Source organism: Macaca nemestrina, chromosome 9, assembly GCF_043159975.1.
Source record: "Macaca nemestrina isolate mMacNem1 chromosome 9, mMacNem.hap1, whole genome shotgun sequence".
NCBI classification, from domain to species: Eukaryota; Metazoa; Chordata; class Mammalia; order Primates; family Cercopithecidae; genus Macaca; species Macaca nemestrina.
This window is the reverse complement of record NC_092133.1, coordinates 78413828-78436998: the sequence shown is the minus strand read 5'-3', so window position 1 is coordinate 78436998 and position 23171 is coordinate 78413828. Positions and strand designations below refer to the sequence as shown.

Below are 23171 nucleotides of genomic sequence, written 5' to 3'. Positions count from 1 at the left end.
GTCAGGAGATTGACACCATCCTGTCTAACACAGTGAAATCCCATCTCTACTAAAAATACAAAAAAATTAGCCAAGCATGGTGGCGGGCACCTGGAGTCCCAACTACTCGGGAGGCTGAGGCAAGAGAATGGCGTGAATCCAGGAGGCGGAGGTTGCAGTGAGCTGAGATCGCACCACTGCACTCCAGCCTGGGAGACAGAGCAAGACTCCATCTCAACAACAACAACAACAACAACAACAACAAAAAAATATATATATATATATATATATGAGAGTTAATTAAACTAAAAAGCTTACACACAGTAAAATAAATGATCAACACAGTAAACAGACAACCTACAGAATGGGAAAATATTTGCAATCTATGCATCTGACAAAGGGCTAATATCTGGAATCTACAAGGAACTCAAATAACTCAACAAGAAAAATAAACAATTACATTAAAAAGGGAGCAAAACATGTAAACACACACTTTTTAAAAGAAAACATACAAGCAACCAATAAACATTTGAAAAACATTCTCAACATCATTAATCATCAGATAAATGCAAATTAAAACCACAGTGAGATACCATCTTACACCAGCCAGTATGGTTAATATTAAAAAGTCAAAAAACAACAGATATTGTGAGGATGTGGAGAAAAGGGAATGCTAATATGTTGTTGATGGGAGTGTAAATTAGTACAGCCTTTATGGAAAACAGTATGGAGATTTATCCAAGAACTAAAAATAGAACTACCATTTGATCCAGTAATCCCACTACTGAGTATATACCCGATGGGAAAGAAATCATTATATCAAAAAGATATCTGTACTTGTATATTTTTGGCAGTACTATTCACAATAGCAAAGATATGGAATCACCTTAAGTATTTACTAATGGAGTGTGTGTGTGCATATATATAATATATATGGTATGTGTATACATATACACACATATATATAACATAAATACCATATTCTATATATATACACACACACACACATATAACATACACACATACACACACCAGAAATACCATATACCATAAAGTATTACTCAGCCATAAAAAAGAAATCATATCTTTTGCGGCAAAAGATTTATGAAATCTAGGACTCTCAAGGCTTAGTAACCAAAACACTATGGTACTGGTATAAAAATAGATATAGATCAATAGAACAGATTAGAGGAACTGGAGGCAATGAGCCTAAGTAAAATAACTCAGAAACACAGTAAAATACTTTATGTTCTTACTTATAACCTGGAGTTAAACAATGGGTACACATGGACATATAGCAGTAAATAATATACATTGGAGACTACGAAAGATGGGAACATGGGAGGAAGGTAAGGGTTGAAAAACTATCTATTGGATTACCAAATCGTTTTTTGGGTGATGAATACACTAAAAGTCCAGACTCTACCACTATGCAAAATATTAATGTAAGAAAGCTGCACTTGTACTCCCTAAATCTATAAAAATAAAACAGATATATACATATAAAATAGATAAATCTGTCCTTAGGAATTATAGTTTTAACAATTCAAACCAGCAACCTTGAGATAAAAGAAACTTTAGAAGTCAGCATGCAATAATAATGCTTGGAATAAACCTATTAATACAATATAAATATCATTTTCATTTTACAGAAGAGAAACTGAACTATGGAGGGCCCACACAGCAGTCTTATTATTTCACACTTCATCCATAGAAAGGCAGGGAAAAGCCGAAAAAGCCCAACTCCATAAAGAAATCTCTTTAATATTCTGCATTTCCAACCGGGCTGAGTTTTGGACTCTTTTAAGCTACATATATTCAAGCTTCTGCTTGCCAAACACTCTATTTACCACTCCAGAGTAATAAACACAAGAGCAATTAGAAGGCACCATTTTTTGGTAGTTCATTCATCTTGGAACCCATCTACCCAACACCATTATTAAAAATATTTTTATTTTTAATTTTTGGGGGGTACATAGCAGGTGTATATATTCATGGAGTATTTGAGATGCTTTGATTCAGGTATGCAATGCATAATAATCACATCATGGCAAATGGGGTATCCATCTCCTCAAGCATTTATACTTATTGTTACAAACAATCCTATTACACACTTTAAATATAAAGTGTACAATTAAGTTATTATTGACTATAGTCACCCTGCTGTGCTATCAAATAATAGGTCTTAAACTTTCTATGTTTTTTTTTTGTACCCATTAACCATAAAAGCAGGGAACGTTTCACAAATTTGCATGTCATCCTTGTGCAGGGCCATGACAACTTCCTCTATATTGTTCCCATTTTAGTATATGTGCTGCCAAAGCAAGCACCCAACACCCATTTTTTTGAGCACACACTAAAATACTGTGCAAAGTAGGTACTGGGGTGAGGTAGGTGGGTACAAAAATAAAGACAGTGCTTGACTCTGGGGATTTCTATTACTTTCTCTTTCAAATTTTCTTTTCATTTCATTATGGCTTTGGATTAATGTCTAAACACTGACTTGATCTTCAAATTCCTTCATGAAAATGAATATCACTCACTTTAATTACTTAAAAATCTTATTTTTCCCCTTAATAGTCTTAGCTTTTATTTGAATCTTTTATTGTGGTGTTCAGAAATCCAAGCACTTTCTTCTCTGCCTGGGGCATAAAGAAGGGATAGGCATTGCAACACAAGAGCCTGGCTTGAAGCCCTGCTTATGCATTTGCTAACTATGTCAAGTGTCATGGCAGAAGTAGAAAAAAATATTCTAGTAGAGCTCGTGGAGAGGGCACTTTTGTCAGTAGTGGTGTGGTGGCTCCGCATTTTACACAAGAAAGGCTTAGAGAGTGGGTTGAGGTGGGAACTAGACATATCTTAATGCAGTCTTTGCATAGGAAATATGTTTTTACTTCTATGGTGTTCTCCTTTGGATGGGTTGAGAAACTGAGATTATAACAGGGCTAACTCTAACACTAGCCCCAGCCACCACCCCCAGATTCTTAGTATCTTGTCTGCAAACCACGCTGCAAAAAAAAGTCAATCAAGAGAAGTTTCCTCCTCAAAAAATAAAGCCAACTGTCAAAGCCACTTTAGAGAGTATTCACTCTGGCTGACTGGAAAAGTTATGAAAATTATATTAAAGTACTTTAAAAGATGGATAGTTGTTTAAGTAAAAGGACTATATTTTTAAGCTGTCTTATATTTCCAGCTCCAACCTAGATGGCATATTGATAGCTGCACAACAGAAGATAAAGAAATGCTAAATCAGGTTGAATGGACACAACTTCCCAGACATGGCATGTGAGAAGTGCACACAAGCAGGAGAGGAAATGCAAGCATGCAACCAAAGTGTTAAGAACCAAAAAGACCAAAAGCGACACCAGAAATATATTAAAAGTCAAAAGAGCACTTGGAAGCTTAAGATATTTGAATCTCAACATGTTCAAACTTAAAAAAAAAAATAGAAATTTAAAAAATTTTAAAAAGAGAGAAAGTTACTGATATGGTTTGACTGTATCCCACCCCAAATCTCATGTTGAATTGTAATCCCCATAATCTCCACATGTGGAAAGGACCTGATGGGAGGTAACTGAATCATAGAGGCAGCTTCCCCCATGCTGTTCTCATGATAGTGAGTGAGTTCTCACAAGATCTGATGGTTTTATAAGCCTCTGGCATTTCTTCTGCTGGCCCTCATTCTCTCTCCTGCTGCCCTGTGAAGAGGTGCCTTCTGCCATGATTGTAAGTTTCCTGAGGACTACCCAGCTATGTGGAACTGTGAGTCAATTAAATCTCTTTTCTTTTTAAATTACTCAGTCTCAGGTATTTCTTCATAACTGTGTGAGAAGAGACTAATACAGTTACTTCCTAAAAATACAGGAAATCAAGAATGTAGTATTAACTCCTAAAATGTCACATTTGTTTAAAACAGGCAGCTAGAATGTATTCAGTCATTAAGTCATTTATCATTTCGAAAACATCCAAGTCTTAGGGATACGCAATCAGATAATAAAACAATTACATTGTTCTTCAAATCTTCTCACATAAAGTACCCAATATATCAATCATTTCACTTCTTTGAAGAAGTCTCATCCTGTACACCCCTGTTCATTTTCTTCATGACAGTGTTGGTATCATCTTAAGCAAATGTGGGAAAGGCTTGTTTCTTGATACTACATTGGGACTCTGTGTTTTAGCCTCAGATGAAATTTAGTGTGCCGAGTTCTGAATATACAACTTAATGCTTCATAATGTACTTTTGCAGATCTGGGTTTGCATTACTACTTTACTACTTGCTGGCATTTTGAACATGAATAAGGTGAATATATGAAAGCATATAATTCACGGGGTTTCATGAAGCCTAAATGAGAAAAGAAGACAATGGGTGGTAGAGGGATTTTCACAGTGTTTGGCACCAAGCACATCTTTCCCGTCTTTACTAAATAAGTCAGCACATATTGATTGAGTATCAGCTGTATATCTAAATCTGTAATATCTCTGCATGATGCCAATTAAAGTCATTTATTTAACAACCTATCATTGAGTATCCACTATAAGACTGCTGAGTACTGTATTAGTTCCTGGGGTGGAAAGTGAGGAAATAGTTCAGATAATAAGACACATGACTTTCTCCCAGGAGCAACAAGGCATGTGTGACTGTCATGTACCCAATCTACACTCTGCTAAGTGCCGGGCAGGGGAGAGTGGTATTTAGGTGGCTAATATACTCATAATGCTTGCTAACCTCTAAGCACTTGTTTCGAGACACTGGATGTGGTTATAGCATTTGAAAAGATAAATAAGCCCTCCATAGGGTAGTTCATGGATTTCTCATGTGCTATTCCACAGACTAGATCAATAAAGTGTGGGATGCCCCCATTAATCACTAGTAAGGTGATGATCTCACGAGTGCACTACTTACAACTTGACTATCATATTGACATCAGAAAGAGAATTGATCCTTTTCTGCATTATTCCATAAAAGTTTTTTATATTTTTACTTTTTTCCAGAGAGGAGAGGGGCACACGTTATGCTTTCTTCAGTCATGTTTGTCTTATTCATGTCTGTAAGATGTACATCTTCATATCAATGCACATGAAGGATATCTACATGGGACAAAGGGAAGGTGTGTGGATCTTATTTGACTCTTGGCTTAAGCATAGCCAACTATTTTCTTTAGCAAGTTCTTAATTTATCCGAACTTACTTATGTAATATGATTAAAATATTACTTATTATTCATTTTTATGAGTAAAGGCCCCAATGCATTATAGACATGCAGTAAATATTAATTTTATCATACATCTTCTGTTCTTTAAACTTTTCCTTTCCATTTGAATAGACATTTTTCCAAAGTATACATACATCCAACAAACACATAAAAAGATGTCCAAAATTGTTAGTATTTATGTAAAGTAAAATCAAAACTACAATGAAATATCACCTCACACCCATTAGAACGCACAACAATGAGTATTGGCAAGAATGTGGAGAAATAGCAACAGTCATACAATGCTGGGAAAAGTAAAACCACGCAACTGCTGCAGAAAAGTTTGATCATTCCTCAAGATGTTAGAGTTACCATATGACCAAGCAATTCCACTCCTCACATAGGAGAATTGAAAACAAAACGTTCATACTTCTTTATGAGTGTTTATAGAAATATTACTCATAGTAGCCAAAAAGTGGAAGCAACTCCATTGTCCACCAAGTGATGAATAAACAAAAAAAGTGGTACATCTATACAATGGAGTATTATTCACTAATAAAAGACATTAGTTGCTGATTCATGCTACAGCATGGGTGAACCTTGAAAGCATTATGCTCAGTGAAAGACAGTAGGCATAAGTCTACATATTACATAATCCCATTTATAGAAAATGTCCAGAATAGGCAAATCCACAGAGACAGAAAATAAATTAGTGGTTGCCAGAAGCGGGGAGGAAGAGTGAAACTTTATGTTCCTATCTTTTAACCTTGGTTTCCTATAAATCCTTTTTTTATGTTTCCAGTTTAGTAAGAAGTAAAAGGGGACAAATGTGGCTCATTAGTTAAGATTCTGCAAATAAATAACAGTCAATTTCATGTTATGCCTTTGTAAACCATTTGAGGAAACAAAAAACAAAAAACCCCATGTACCTCCCCAAAACTCTTTGCGTTATTGACAAACTTGACTCTCAGACCATTGTTTCAGAACAAATATTATTGAGAAAATTGGTTCATTCTCTGTGATATTTGGAAAGCAATTAAAACAAAAATCAAAGATCTATAACCATCTGTTCACTTTCAATTCTTATCTCTCCATTTGCAGAAATAACTGCTATGTATTATACTGCTTGTGGATCATTCAATATTTTAAGTATGAAAGATAATGGTGGCCTTTAGCCTGGCCAACATGGCAAAAGTCCGTCTCTAGTAAAAATATAAAAATTAGCCAGGTGTGGTGGTGGGCACCTGTAATCCCAGTTACTTGGGAGGCTGAGGCAGGAGAATCGCTTGAACAAGGGAGGCAGAAGTTGTAGTAAGCCAAGATTGTATCACTGCATTCCAACCTGAGTGACAGAGCAAGACTGTCAAACAAAACAAACAAACAAACAAATAAAAAAAAAGAAAGAAAAGAAGGAAAGAAATAAAGAAAGAGAAAGAAGGAAAGAAAGAAAGAAAGAAAGAAAGAAAGAAAGAAAGAAAGAAAGAAAGAAAGAAAGAAAGAAAGAAAGAAAGAAAGAAAGAAAGAAAGAGGGAAGGAAGGAAGGAAGGAAGGAAGGAAGGAAGGAAGGAAGGAAGGAAGGAAGGAAGGAAGGAAGGAAGGAAAGGAAGGAAAGGAAAGGGAAGGAAGGAAGGAAGGAAGGAAGGAAGGAAGGAAGGAAAGAAGGAAGGAAGGAAGGAAGGAAGAAAGAAAATGGTGTGGTGGTCTTTGAAAGTTATTGCTGAGAAAATTTGGCATTTTTAACAGAAATTCCAATTTAAGCACAGATAGTAGGCTAGAAATCTACTATCTAACCTTGCCTCTCTGATGGTGGAAGCCATGAGCTCCCCTCCCTCTGTGTTGTCTGAAGCTGTTTCCCAATCTGCACTACAAAGTAGGAAAACAGTCATTTTCCTTGTTATCCTAAAGTTTGAGAAGAGGGTGCATTCTCTGTCCCTTCCACACTGCACTCCATATCTCCTTTTCTCTTCTACTGGTGTGACCTTTTTTTGGTACGCACATAGTAAAATGAGCTTTTACCCATCCTACCTGGCGAACACTTCACCAAGAATCAGATTTACTTCATGTAGAGAAGGGTTCAGTATATTATGGTCCCAGGCCCAAAATCTGGTCTGCCACCTGTTTTTGTAATTACAATTTTGCTAAAACAGTGCTGAGCTCATCTGTTTATGCATTGTCTATGGCTTTTTGAGCTACAATGAGTTGAGTAGTTGTGAAAGAAACCATATGACCAATAAAGTATGAAATATTTATTATTTGACCCTTTACACAATTTACCAACCCTTGATATAAAACATTACTGGGGAAAGTGGCTTTCTCACAGATTATATATTTGAATTACTAGACATTTTTGGCACTTATTTCAGTGCTTTAGTGTGACATATTTCAAAAAATACATGTAGAAGATGTCTAACCACCAATTAACCACTAGGGTATTGAAGTAAGACAGACTTGTTTTTGATCCTAATTCTGATATTTTACCAGCTGTATGATATTCAATACGTTCTTAACTTATTTTTTTGTTTGTTTTTCTTTGTTTTTGAGAAGCAGGGTCTTGCTCTGTTGCCTAAGGTGAAGTACAGTGGCATGATCATGGCTCAATGTTGCTTTAAACTTCTGGGCTCAAGTGATCCCTGCCATAGCCTCCAAAAGTGCTGACTGAACTTACTGAATCCCCCAGTTTCCCTATTTGTAAAATGGAGATAATGAGAGTACCTACCTGTCAATGAGAATGATTTTGGCTGAGAGTTCAGAAAACTCAACACAAATGGCTTAAATCTGAAGGAAAATAACATTATCTCTTTTAGCAGGAAAGGGTTCCTTGATTGTCTAATATAGTGATTTACCTAGATCCCCAAAAATAAAGGACTCATTCTGCTGAGCCATCATTGGCTATATCTTTAGGCTAGGCTCCCTTATCACAGATAGCTGCCATGATTTTAGGCATCACATCTAAATATCATCACTCCTATTAACAAGATTTGAGTCCCATGCCCACTTCTTAAGCATTCTCAGTCTGAACATTGGCATTCCCCTGAGTAGCTTAATGAAGCAAATGCATGGTCATGTGAAGGACAGTGGGCTGATTGTTGGAATAAAACTGAAATTCAGTTGAAGCAAAAGGCACGGAGGATGAAATGTGAGCAGTAGCCAACAATATCAGCTAAGATTTTTTAAAATGAGAGTTATATAAACGAATACATGTAGTAACATGTAGTGTGTAGTCAATAAATGTTGGCACCTCCTGAGAGCTATGACATCATCTTTTTTGGTAAATTTGTGGGTAGTGTTCTTCCAAAATATATTGTTTAATATAAAGTATGCTTGAATTAATTTTATTAAGAGTTTCAGAGGAACTGCATATTATTCCATTCAATAACTGAAAAACTTCCAGAATGTAATGAGATTGGATAATTATGATTACTCAAACACAGATGGACTCTGTATCATTTTGCAGCACACGCTCACCTATCAGTGATATTTGCATCCACCTCATATTAAGTCTGTATCAAATACTTATATATCCCCAAGGTCACTCAGTGTAATTAACTGCAAAGTAAACTTAATTAAGATGAATGAATGTGCTATTTTCTTTATAAAATCACTTACTGAATGCTCAGAATTTTTAAAAATATGCCCATCTTTTTGCCCACCTAATTCTTGCTTGACTCAGACATCATCTTTTAGAGCTATTATTTGCAGTCTCTCTTATCTGCCCTCAGAGACACAGGATTCCACATTCCTTTTGTCACAGCCCTTATCATACCGCATTGTAAATGCCAGTTTACATGTTTCCTTCCCCTTCACCAGACTGTGAGCTTTGAAAAGGCAACTCCTGATACACAGCATGTACTCCTTCCCTGCTTCAGGGAAAAAGTAATGAATGAATGTAAATGTCCATTGAGAATGTCCATATTGAGAGAAAGTTGCCCTTATTTACACATCCCTGACCATGACCATGGCGAGACTCTTGCTTGCACTCACCAGACTGAAAGTCCCATCCCTTTTGCTCCCTTTCCTTCTCCCACTGTCTTCAATAATACAGAAAGATTGGAGCCATCTGGCAGTATGCTGTTTTTCTTTTCCTCCTTCCTGGCCAGGACATGACATTTTTCCATGAGAAAAAAATAATAAGGAGACTGAGACCCCAATCAAAATTAAAAGTCAATGCAGTGGGTACCTATGAACCAAGAAAAGTACCTTGTAGGTATTCTGAGTAGGTGTGAAAAGACTCCAGGAACTAAAATTGCTAAATTATGAGACATTTATTTAAAACAATCCCATCAATGATATAAGCATAGAAATCTCCAAAACCTTAGCTATGGATACAGTGACAAGACATACAACAAGAAAAAATGTCTATAGAAAATGATGAATACAGAGTTTTGAAAGCCCCTGCTTCCTATACTGAGGGACATTCTACGAAAATGCCTCCATGTAGCAGTAACTCTCTCTTTAATCTCTGCCTTTTGAAATCTCATCCATTTTCCCATACGCAACTCAGAGTCAATTCAGCTGTGTACTCTTCCCCAGTCTTTCACCTGGCATTAACCTTGATCTCCTCTCTGCTTCCTCAGCATTTTGCTGATATTCTTATTAGAACATGTATCACTCTCTGCCTTGTGCACTGCCTATTTTGTGGATGTTTGTCATTCCTGAAGCCCACTGGGGAGATCCTGAACTCCTTAAGGTCAAGGGCCATAATTTGCTCATCTTTTCTTCCCCATTGTTATGGACCACCTAAGCTAATATAGAATAAAAGACAGGGGTAGATCTTGATTAATAAACATATCTGAATATATTCTTCCCATTACACTTCACTGCAAAACTGAAAGTCTCTTTGTGAACAGACTGTTTTCTTTACGCAAGTAGGGTTTTGAGAAATGAAAAATTATGTTCGAAAACTCGATTGTTGATCCTTTCTGTGTGATCGGCTATATAAGTAGAAAAACATTCTTTTTTTGTTAGGGTGAGGATATTGCACCAAATATAAATGCCTATGTTTGCCTAGTTCTGTTTCTTGGGAAGACCTACATATCCTTCTAATTTAATTGCCTCAAGAGATTGGACTTGGCAGGTAATTTTGGATCCTAAATATCAGTTTCTTTATCTACTGTCTTCCCAAGCATTTGAGACCAAAATATCACAAATGGATCACATCAGAGCCACGAAAGGTAAGTGATTGATTGTCTCCTTGATATTGATCTCATGCCAGTAGAGAGGTGAGACAACATGGAAATTGCCTTCTTTTTGATTTATTCAAGAAACAAGAATTTCACCAAAGTCTGGATATCATTCAAAACCTAACCATAGGGCTGCTGTGTAGGGTGGTGGATCCCCCATTATTGCAAGTACAGGTTGGGTCAGCCACTGATCATGGTGTTGCAAAAGGATTTCTTACTTTGGTCAGTGTTGGACTAAATAGCCACTAAGATCCTTTCTAGGTGTGTTAGTTTGTGAAAGGTCAGCCCTGTATTTAAGCTGGGAGAAAGAGCTAGAGTGGCAGAGGAGAAACTGTCTGCTCCCCATTACCCTTGTTCCCCATGACATCAACACGCAGTTGGTGGTGTCACGATGCTACACAAATGTGAGGCGTAGGCTTCCAGGCTCAAACACAGCATGTACCAAACACACTGACACAGCGTCTCAGTCAAAATTTTGAACTGTGAAAACTGATTAATTTTGTATCCAACTAAAATTCTATTTCACAGCAAAGCAGTTCCCCAGCTGTGAGAGGCTGAACACTATGGCTCCAAAGAAATCAATAATCCTTCTCTGGTACTCAAGGCATCTTTATGTTTCCCTTTGGGTGACAGACAACTTTATTTGACCATGGTTCTGATAAATCCAACGTAAGCATTTCAACCAGTGGGCAAAAAATTGCCCATGAAGTTATCCACTTCTCTCTGTTAGGTAGTCTCTGGATCACTGCCAGCAGAGCAGAGTGGAGCTCACAGGCTGGGCCTCTGTCTGCTCTCACTCATGCATACTCCTTGGCATCCAGCTTGTTCCCATCTGCAGAAACATTATAATTTCCAAATGTTGAAGGGGTTCTAATAGTGCTGAACAGAAATGTGTGCACAGTCCAGCTCCAAAATTGGAAAATGTTTATTTTTGTCACATCTTCCCCTTGATGTAAAACCATGGTCCACTTTCATAAACAGGTTGCATGGTCAAACCAGCTTTTTCCAGATAGGTTTTAAGGAAAAATGACTCTAGGTATAGCCATAAAAAATAAAAAGAGAAAAAAAATAGTTCCTCAGTGGGGAGCGACCAAGTTAAAACATATATTTTTTCCTTCTGATGTCTCCAAACCATTAGATATGGTAACATGAACTGCAAATCTTCAAGAAGACCATTTAGGAAGCACAGTTTGCAGTTTATTTGACCATGGGAACCTTTGTTCCTGGCTCCCATTGAAACTGAACTGAAATTCCACAGAAGCACGGTTTAGGAAATGCTGAGTTAAAGTAAAACCCATGGGTCTACAGCGTCAGGGAATTTTCATAGTATGGTCCAGAAAATATCAGAGAACCAAAGCCTTTTACACAATGCAGAGACTGGTAAAAATAGCACTTGCATGGAAATGGTTCCTTTTTATGAAAAGGCTGAGGAAGCTATAAAATCACTTCTACTTGCATGAGTGTCAGACCAAGAATAAAAAGAGAGAAGACGAAAAGACGACAGGTGAAAGGAGGGAAAGCGTTGAGGAACATGGGCAGAGAGTGACCAGGTTCAGCAGGTATTCTGGGCACAGGCAGAAGGTGTTTTTCCAGGTCTACATGGAGACAAAGCTGAATTCTCAGGTCAGTAGTAAATAGTGTGGGCCTAGTTTTCAAGACATAGACTAGAGATAACTAAGTTTCTATTCTAAAAGTCCAATCATTGCAGACAATGAGAGTTCTCTGCAGTAAATATGAAAGCTAGGAAGCAGCAGAGATAAGCTCAAAATGTTGTTCAGTAGAAAACACAGACTGGACCACTAGATGGCCAGGACTGAGACATTAAATGGAGCAGTGGGCAACAGAATCACTCCCCAATCACACCTGGTTAATGTCATCAGCAATGCCAATTTAAAAGAAACATAATTTATGCTAAGAACCTCCGTGTATATTATTATATTTCAGATGTTAAGTTGGTGCAAATTTATGTTGACAACTTAGTAAGCCAGGTGGACAAACTTGTACTTACAACCAGGTAGGAAACAGTATGGAAAACACTATTCATCAAAAGGCTTAAAAATATTTCTAAGTTTTGACCTCATATTTCCACGTGGAATCTGTCTAAAGAAAACATCCTAAATATGAAAAAAAAATGTTGTTCAAACATTTGTATTGCCCTATATCTATATGAATAGAAACATTAAAATGGCATAAATTTCCAATAATAGAATAGTTCAGTAAATTATATTTGGAGTCAAACAGTGGGATTTTATGCAGTTATCAAAGGTGATGTTTATGAAGCAACTGTTAACCTGATTATAATACAATGTTAAACAAATAAAAGAGAAAAACCGAAGTATATTATGTAATCATGACTACAAAAATCAGGTAAATATAGCAAAAATGACCGGAAAATATAGCAAAACAGCAATAGTAGTGTAAAGTTTATATAATTATAATTTTTCATGACTTTGCTTTTCAAGTTTATTCAGAAGCTTCTAATTTTTCTTTAACAGGTATCATTTCTCTTAAGAAGCAATATTTTTAAAAGAATATTAGCCCAGGGAAATAAATATTCTTAAAAATGGTGCCAATACTGAGTCTTCTTATTAAGTTATTCCTAACTACAGATGCATATTTTGGAAAAGATCCATATATAGAAAATCTTTATGGCCAAAATTATTATTTGCTGTAATGAAATATCATCAGGAAAGTGGAAGAAAGAGAATCAATGCACACTAAGAAATTCCTACCTCAGGCAGACTGCAGAGGCCAGGTGTGGTTTGGGGGAAACCCTTGGTTTGGTAGCCATGGTCCATAGCTATAGCAGCCCAGGGAGCATAGGACCAGAAGCACAGAGCTCCAGCTTCCTGTGATGAACTGCTTAGAGAGTGGCCTTCCTGAGTAGCCATTTTGGCTTCCAGGAGTCTATTTTACATGCTGACATATAAGAAAAGATTTGGAAGGGGATTTAAGTGACATTGCCAAGAGAAAAAGCACATTAGACATTTGGTTGGGAGACAGAAATGTCATATACTTGAGCAGTTTCTTTGAAGGAGTAAGACAGATTATCCTATGTGGTCAATAAATTTAGTCTCATTATTTACAATGATTCAATATGACAAAAGATCTAAAAACATCCTTGCTTTTTTACTTGGAAATATATGTTGTGTGCTCTATAACCCCTGTTTTGGATGTCTTCTTATTTCAATCTGTCCCAAACCAGGTATATGCCGCTGAAATGTAATTTCCAGTGATTCTTTTTTTTTTTTTTTTTTTTTAAAGACCAAGAAAGAAAAACCCATCAAACAAACAAAAAAACTTAGCAAAAATCTCACCTTTATTTTAGGTGATTGAGGCAAAAGAAAAAAAAAATAACTTGCAAAACTATTAATTAGTATGTTCCTAGAACAAGTGAGATTTTTATAAAAGCGCACAATGGATATAGAATCAAGGAAACTCTTCTTGTATAGAAATAATTCTTTTTTAAAAAGTTTGACAGCTCCTCAATAAAGTAGCACCCTGGCATGAGCCAAGGAGAAAAGACGCCACTCTAAAAATATCTCAGTAAAAATGGAAAGAGCTGACATTTCCTTCCATGCTCCTGGAACAGCCGTCTCTGGGACTGCATAGCCTTCGGCTGTCCAGTTGCTTTATTCTCCACTCCCCTGTATACCTCTGCTTCAGAGGCAGGGAAAGGATGCAGAAAATGGCTGAAATGTGTAGTTGGCATGAGCTTGCTTTTACTTTTTAAAACTGATCAGCTATAAAAAAAGCACTAGGAACGAATGCCAGCAACAGAATATATGGCATTCTAAAAATAAGCATTGATGAGGCAAAATTCAGGGATAAACACATTAAAACTTTAAATTCCTGGCTCATTAACTTCTAGTATGTTCCCACATCTTCCCCTCTGGCATGGACACCTGAATAGGTGTTATTTGCTCAATCATTTATTTAAATGGTTTTATTGAGTGATGATGTGCCAGGAATGCTAGGAGGTTTCTGTGAGAATAAGAGATGACTGGAAATGGCCCAGCATCTTGAAATCACTCCAGGGCAGTTACAGGTCCCCAAACCCTGACTATGGTGAGGTTAACAGAAATTGAGCAATTCTTGCTCAAACCATTTATGGACTTGACCAGAGCCCACAGGAGCAGAGGTCCATAAACCATGTTCCTCTATATTCATGAATTAGAGAGATGTTGGCCAACCAATCTGTAAAAAATATGAATTATGATGGTTATGTTAATTATCCTGGTCTGATCACTACACATTGCATAGTATTGAAACATCACTATGTACCCCGTAAATATGTACTATTATCATGTGTTAATTTAAAACTTTAATTTAATTTTTAAAATTCCTTAATCCAGAATGCTACTTCAGCCACTGAGGGATGTGGCTGAAGATCTCACCCTTTTAAGACACACACATAACAAACGTCCAGCAAGACCCTCATCCAAAATACCAGTGAAGATACTGGCCCTTCTTCTAGCAAATGTTCGTTCCACAAATCTCTGAGCCAGAGTGTTGGCTTCTGCAAAATAAGGATATGGAATTTTTGTTCAGGAGACAAATTCTATGTAAATAGCTATTCCTCATGCCATGTTATGAAATAAATTGTGCACCCCCCCCCAAACCCTTGCCAAAATTCATAAGGTGAAGCCCTAACCCCGCAATGTGCCTGTTTTTGGAGACAGGGCCTTGAAGGAGGTAATGAAAGTTAATGAGATCCTAAGAAGAGGTCCCTTATATGATAGGTCCGGTGTTTCTAAGAGGAAGAGACATGGGAGGGTATGCGGATAGAGAAATGCTATGTGAGGACTCAGACAGAAGCAGCCGACTGCAAGCCAAGGAAAAAGACCACTGGAGAAACCACACCTGCCACACCTTGATCTTGGATCTTCAGCTTCCAGAACTGTGAGACATTTCTGTTGTTTCAGCCACTCAGTCTATGGTATGGCAGCTTACCTAACTAAGACATATCATGGGATGGTTTACAAGTCATATATGTTAGTCTACGTGAGAGAAGAAACATATCTAGTAAATTTCAGCCATCATGTGAACACAAAGAAAGGCAATTGCATTTGGTTTGCAGTTTTAGCTGCAGTACCATTTTTTTGAGATGGGGGATATGAGGGTCCCTAAGCTTCCATAATTTTCTCACATCTCTGCCTCTGCTGAAGTAAACTCTTTGGGGTTTGATTGTCTTTAAAATCATTTCAATAGTGAAGGAAGTTCATGTAAATGAGTAAGATAGATAGATAAAGCAAGAAACAATATTTTCAATTCCTGTCTTTCTCAGACTCTCTTGATTGTAGTCACAGTTATCTTCACACTGAAAGCTCAGCCCCATCTACTGCTGAGCCAGTCTTTCACACAGAAAAATCTTATATGATCTCAAGTAGTACAGTGGCAAGCTGAGAGTATCCACCTGGTCCTTGTAGTTTTCTCTTGCTTTACCACTGACGCTCAGGCCATGGACTGGGCATCTAGTCCCATGTCCTGTTCTCATCCTAATCTTGCTTCTGAGATGAGAGTCTAAGATCCTAGGATCCAAATAATCGAATACTCTCATTGGTTCTGGTTTGCTTCTCATACTTCATGGCCTGTATGCATTCCCTCAGCCCAGGGTCATTCTTCCAATGAACTGATCACATAGAATAAAGCATCAATGCCTAAAATGACTGCAAGCATCACTTCCTAATTTTAACCATACTAGCTTTTACTAATTAAGATGCTGCAAAGAATACACTAAGCTGTCTTTCTGGATCACCTTATTCTTTAAACAATCTTTTTTGCCATAGTTAATGTGTATTACTATTTTTTAAAAAAAGAAAATTGAGAGTTAGAGAATTTAATTCATTTGGAAAAGATTACATACATTAAAGGTGACAAGAGATTTCCAATCCTTGCCAAAATGTAGTATCATGGACTAAGACTTTAGATTTCTGGCAAAGAAGGACAGTGATCCTTGAGAAATGGAAAACAAATGAGAGATGAAAACTACATGGTCTGAAATTACAAATGCACTGGATGGGACGGAAGACACATTAGACATTGCAGAAGAAAAGGTAGCATAGGTCCCTTGCTTGGGTACATAGCAATAGAAACTATCAAAAATAGGAAGTTAAAAACAATAATGAGCATCAGTGAAGTATGGGACAACTTCAAAGTATATATTAGGCACACAACATATGTAGAATTAGAGTTCCAGAAGAAGATGAGAACAAAAAGCTATTTTTAAATATAATAGTTAATTTAAAAGATCATGAAAATTATAAACTCATAGAGTTGAGAAGCTCAACAAATTCCAAGCATAAGAAGGATGAAGAAAACTGTATAAAGGCACATCATAATCAACTTTTTTACGTCAATAAATTGAAAACCAGCATTAAATTGTAAATCTTATAAATGACTGACAGAAAAAGATGCATTATACAGAAAAACAAAGGTAATCATAACAGTAGAATTCTTATAAACCTTGCAACAGAGCTGATCTGTAAGAAACTGAAAGGGAAAAAACAGAAACAAACAAGTTAATCTAGAATGCTTTACTCAACAAAAGTATCTTTCAAAAACAGAGGTGAAATAAAGCCACTTATAGGCCTACAACTGCTGAGAAAATCCAGCAGTAACAGAGTTGCATCACAAGGAATGTAAAGGACATCTTTCAGTCAGAAGAAAATTAACAGCCAGAAATATGTATCTACCCAAAGAAATACAGAGCACGAGAAATGGCAATTATGTGAGTAAATATAAAGTTTCTTTTCTTTTTATTTAAATATTCTAAACATAATTGTTTAAAGCAAAAACAGTAACAAAGTATTATGAGATTTATTTACATAAGTATGTGTGTGTATATATACACATATATACATTGTATATACATACATATACAATGTATATATACACATATATCTATCTTATTCATTATATATACTATATATTATATATAATTTATATATATACACAATCTTTGATAACAGTAGCATAAATAGGAGGGGAGAGACAATTGAAGAGTACTACGTAGAATTTTTATACAACACATGAAGTGATATATTACTTACAACTTGACAGTGAAAGCTAGAGGTATATACTAAAACTACCAAACAATGATATTACTTACAACTTGACAGTGAAAGCTAGAGGTATATACTAAAACTACCAAACAATGATAAGGCAACCATGAAAAAAAAATAAAACAAAGAATTAGAGGTAAGACAACAACAAAGGAAATGCCAAAAAAAAAAAAAAAGGAAAGGTTATCATATTGGATAAAAAAGCAAGACTCAATTATATGCTGCCTACAAAAACCCCACTTTAAAATATAGAAACAGGCTAAAAGTGTAAATGAAAACAGATATACCACACAAACAATACCCAAAAGAAAGCAGGAGTAATTACACTATCATCAGACCAAGTAGACTTTATAATCACCAAAATAGGAATAAAGAGTAATACTACTAGCCTGGGCAACACAGCGAGCCCTTGTCTCTACTAAAAACAACAACAAAAAATTAGCCAGGCACAGTGGACCTGCAGTCTCTGCTATTCAGGAGGCTGAGGTGGGAGAACCTCTTGAGCCCAGGAGATTGAGGCTGCAGTGAACTGTGACTGTACCACTGCACTCCAGCCTGGGCAACAGTGTGAAAACATGTCTCCAAAAAAGAAAAAGAAAAAGAAAGAAAACAAAAGAGTAATGATACTACATAATACCACATAATGATAAAGGGATGGGTAAACTCTTCAAGGATGCATAACAATGATAAATTATCTATGCAACTAATTACACAACTTCAAAATACATGAAGCAAAAATCAATAGAACTGCAAGGGAGAAATGGACAAATCCACCATTATAATCTGCTATTTTAACCCTTACGTCTTGATAATTGATAGTCAAGAAGATAGCAAATCACTGGGGATATAGAAAACTTGAACAAAAGTCAACTAACTTGAAAAAATTCAGTTATGGTACACTCCATCCAGCGACAGCAGATCTTTTCTAGTGTGCATGCCACATTTACTAGGATAGATCATGTTTGGGTTCATTAAACAAGTTTCAATATATTTAAAATGATTCAACTCATTCAAATGTGTGTGCTCTGAACACAGTGGAATTAAGTTAGAAATCAATAAGTAAATGATATCAGGGAAAAGTCCAAATACTTGGAACTAACATACTTCTAATTAACCAATCGAGAAAGGAATAATATAAAAAGTAATTAGAAAGTATATTAAATTGAAAATAAAAACAGAGCATATCAATATTTGTAGGAATAAGCAAAAGTAAGACTTTGGTGGGAAAGTTAGAGCACTGGTAACCTGTATTAGAATTTTAAAAAGGCCTCATGTTAATAATCTTAGTTTCCACATTAAAAAAGAAGAAAAGGAAAATCAAATGAAATACAAAATAAGCAGAAGGAAAAAAGTAATAATGAGATCAGACATTTTTTAAAATGGAAAAATGAAAATCAATAGAGAAAAATCAGTGAAATAAAAACTTGATCCTTTGAGAACATTAATAAAATTGATTGACTCTACCAAGAGAGTGACGACGGGAGGGAAAAAGGTAAACACAAATTATTGATAACAGAAATGAGAGAAATGACAGCACTGCAGACCCTAGAGCTACTATTTTAAAAAATAAGAAATTATATTGAACAAATTTATGTCACCACCAACAAACAATTTGATGAAATAGAAAAATTACTTGGCCAGGCACAGTCGCTCACTCCTGTAATACCAGCACCTTGGGAAGCCGAGGCGAGTGTATCACCTGAGGTCTGCAGTTAGAGACCAGCCTGGCCAACATGGTGAAACCCCGTCTCTACAAAAAATACAAAAATTAGCTGGGTGTGGTGGCAGGCGCCTGTAATCCAAGCTACTCCGGAGGCTGAGGCAAGAGAATAGCTTGAACCTGCGACGTGGAGGTTGCAGTGAGCTGAGATCGCACCATTGCACTACAGCCTGGGCAACAAGAGTGAAACTCCGTCTAATAAATAAATAAATAAATAAATAAATAAATAAATAAATATTACTTAAAACATCAAACCATCAAAGGTTTTTCAAAAATAGATAACTAGAATTTTCCTATAGATAATTATTGAACTATCTATATCAGTGAACTGTAGTTGAAAATCTTCCCACATAGGTAACTCCAATCCCAGATGACTTTACTCGGCAACTCTACCATAAATTTAATTAAAAAACAACAATTCTAAAAACTCTTTTGGAATATTTAAGAGGAGGGAACAGTCCCAAATTATTTCATTAGGCCAACATTCCTCCAACACCAAAACCAAACAAACTACAAGAATATTACATACAAGTGTTCTTCATAAACATAGATGCAAAAAATCTGAAAACAATTTTAGTGAACTTAACCCCCCCCCAAAAAAAAAGGATAACACATCATGGCCAAGCGAGGTTTATCCCACGCATACGAAATTTTTACATGCAATATTAACAGATTTTAAGAAAAATATATGATTATTTCAATTTATTTTTCTTTGAACCATGACTAAGCCCCACCCTGGCTGACACTACTGAGGTCTCAGCATACCCTGTGTCTGAGTCCTCCTGTTTTGAAGCAGTTTTGATGTATACAAAAGAATCAGTGCATTAAATACATGATGTTTATCACAGCATGATAAAAGGTAGATATGCCAATTTCGTACACACATTTGGATGAACAATGTTAAATGGAGGATAGCTGGAATCCTATTGTTAAAAGTTATAAGCAACATTGTCATAATTTAGAGACTGAAAGTAAAATAAATTCTTGTGGAACATCCAGGAAATACTTCCCACAGTAATTCCTATTTTATTTTAATTATGCAGAAATGGTACCTTTTCTCCTTTTTCCTTTTTCTTCTTCTTATTCTTATCCATTAGTACCATAGTATTCATCAGAAGGCTCTGAATAACAGTCCTGCAGACGGAACTGTTTTATTCAAGACTTGGAAGAAGAGACTCTTTTTAAATGATTTTTGATTTCTACAATTCTGTTCACATAGCAAATGTTATCATATCAAATAGCATCAAATGTAAATGACTGTGTATAATATAACTCTGTGATATAAAAGTAAAGAAATATAATCAACACTACTCTTCTCCTCTACAGATTGCAATTCATGAAAACGTTTGCCTTCCTTCCTGAGTCACAAGAACTGATTCTTTCATAAGTAGTACATAAAGATTCTCAAAGATTAATAACTTGATTACACTTTACCTGTATGCATTGAATTTGTAAATTCACAAAGAGCTGGAAAGCAAATCAATGAAGGTTATATATACCAATGAATACCAGAATCACTTAACTTCAAATGTCTACAAAGCAAAATAAATAAATAAATAAATAAATAAATAAATAAATAAATAAGCTAATATGGAACATAATCCCTTTAGTAAAATCTACTGAAAATCTTTGGAAAGTCAGAACTAACTAAGCAATATAACTCTTGTATTCAAAGCTCCCTGACCCTTTTCTATAAAGATTTCTTTAATCTCATATTATTTGAACTTTATTTATCATCAATCCCTGCTTACATATTTTTCGCCATCCTAGAGTCAACCACACATCCAGAATAATATCACACTTCAGATGGGAAGAAAAAGGAATTGAAAAAAGCCCCTAAATGTTAATTCTGGTATTTTTATCCACTCTTATAAACTGTTAGAATGCCTGACTTATTATGGGCATTTAATAACTTTACATCTTCTCATTTTCACAACATAGGCAATCTTTTGCAAGGCATTCCTATTTTGATGTTGCCTCTATGCATTAGATCATAAAAATAAGAGAGGATTCAACTTATTCAACCCATTCCTAGAAGAATAAAAACGCTACTATGCCAGGAGAATAGATACTAATAAAATACTATAAGATGATGGAGTTCTTTATGTTTTTGAAAGTTTCTTACCACTATGGCAACATGTCATTTTCAGAGCTGTCATTGACCTCATCATGCCATTATTCTCTAATTCAGACAGCATTTGGATGCCCCAGGAGGTTTGGCAACAGAACAAATTCTAGTGACTGCCCAACCAGAAAACAGATGTCAGTCTTAAGAAAAGAAGGGCCATGTTAACTAGTGGAGAAAAAGGTTCTATGCCGTCAGGAAATATACACATCTCTGCTGCCTTTTAAAACCACTTTGGTGCAAAATGTCATCTCCAAAAAAATGTGTTCTTACATGATCTATGCATACATGCTTTGCTCCTAGCAAGACAAAGTCATATCTTTATTTTAAGGTCTCCTATAACATACAACTACAGAATAGCCAAGGAGATGGTAGGTGGGCCCCTATCTTGTCAAAACTCAAAATCAGGGGGTCACTATTAGGCAAATTAGAATTTATAGAGGTGGAACAAAGCAGAGATTCAAAATGCAGGACATCCCATTTCTCAGTGAAGGGATTTGGGGCAGTCTAAGTCATTATTTTCTCAAATATACAAGAAGGGAAACAAAAATCATGTAGCAGGTGGTTTTAAGGAATAATCAAGGTAATGTATTTAAGGTGCTCAATGCAGTTCTTGGCATACTATAAGAACTCGAAGAATGATAGTTATTTGGGGGGCTGCAGGCGAAACAGGAGAGTTCCCTGACCACCCCGCCCTGCCCCCCCACCCCCAGTTGCAGGATGTGTGACAGGCTTACCTGTTCAGCCACCATGCGCTCAAACCCCTTACTTGAGGGAGAGCACACAGACAGGCAGGAGCTGGGGCAAATGCTTTTGGGCTCCAGACCCAAGGTAGTGTCTAGGGGTGGGTGCCTGCAACCACTGAAGCCCCAGGGTGCATGTTACGGTGCTATTTTAGCTCTGTTCTCTGCAGACAGCTTAAGTGTTAACCAGCTCAGTGACCTCTTGGTACCTGGGTCCTTGTCTGGCATCCAGAAACAATCAGGTCACATGGACAAATTGAAGGATGGTAAATGCGGGGGATTTTATTGCCAGATGGAGGTGGCTCTCAGCAGAATGGATGGGAAGCTGGAAAGGTGATGGAGCTCTTGTGCTCTTCTGCTCGTGGATCTTGGGGTTTATATGAGCACAGTATAGGGCTGTTTCCATTTAAGGCCACAGGTTTCTAGGCTTGGTGGTGGGGCCTTTGCTGGGGAACCAATCTCTTCTACACAGTATTTCCTTACGTGTTGTCCCACATCACAGGGAACTTGGACCTCCGTCTCTACCCAAGTCCTGCTACCCTGTTTCTGGCTAGTATACATACCCCAATCAGCTTTGAAATAGCTATAATAACCTATTTAGAGGACAAATAAAATATTTTCTGAATATTAGATTTCAAGGAGACCTCATGAAATTATTAAGTCCAATGCCTTCATTTTAAGGAATGAAGGAGTGACTTGTCAATTTCACCCAGCTGAGTATTCAACGAGTTCTGACCTATATTTAGATCTCTTGATCTAAAAATTGATCTGAAATTGACCTCCAATTTTAGTTAAAATGGCTTCTCTCTGTCTAGCTTTTCTTCTCTTTTTCTCCTCTTCCACACCCATTCTCTTTTCCTCTTTGGTTTCTAGTTGGCATATCAAATGACTAAGCAACAAATGACTTAGTATTTTACTAAGCATCAGAAAAGAACTTCTCAGTCATCTGTAAATTGCCCTGGTCACCCTATACCAAAATTATCCAATATGGTTACAGTAAACATATTGGCAATCTTTGGTCTTCATGACTTACCTTCGTAAAACACAAACATGCTACTCAGAAGAAATCATTTTTGAGCAGTTAGAATTTATTGACAGGTATGCTCCTGTGCACTGCATGCAAAATTGACATTGCCTATCAGATGATAAATGGAATATTAGAAGAC

The 23171-nt window shown here is 36.4% G+C and overlaps 1 protein-coding gene and 1 non-coding gene across 17 annotated transcripts in view; both read right to left on the bottom strand.

The window, feature by feature from the left end:
• Positions 1–23171, bottom strand: part of LOC105469857 (neuregulin 3) — a 1123162-nt gene that overhangs the window by 651954 nt on the left and 448037 nt on the right. The window lies entirely within an intron of this gene.
• Positions 2204–2309, bottom strand: LOC112424625 (U6 spliceosomal RNA). Its single transcript, XR_003015411.2, has one exon. It is a non-coding gene; the product is annotated as a U6 spliceosomal RNA (small nuclear RNA).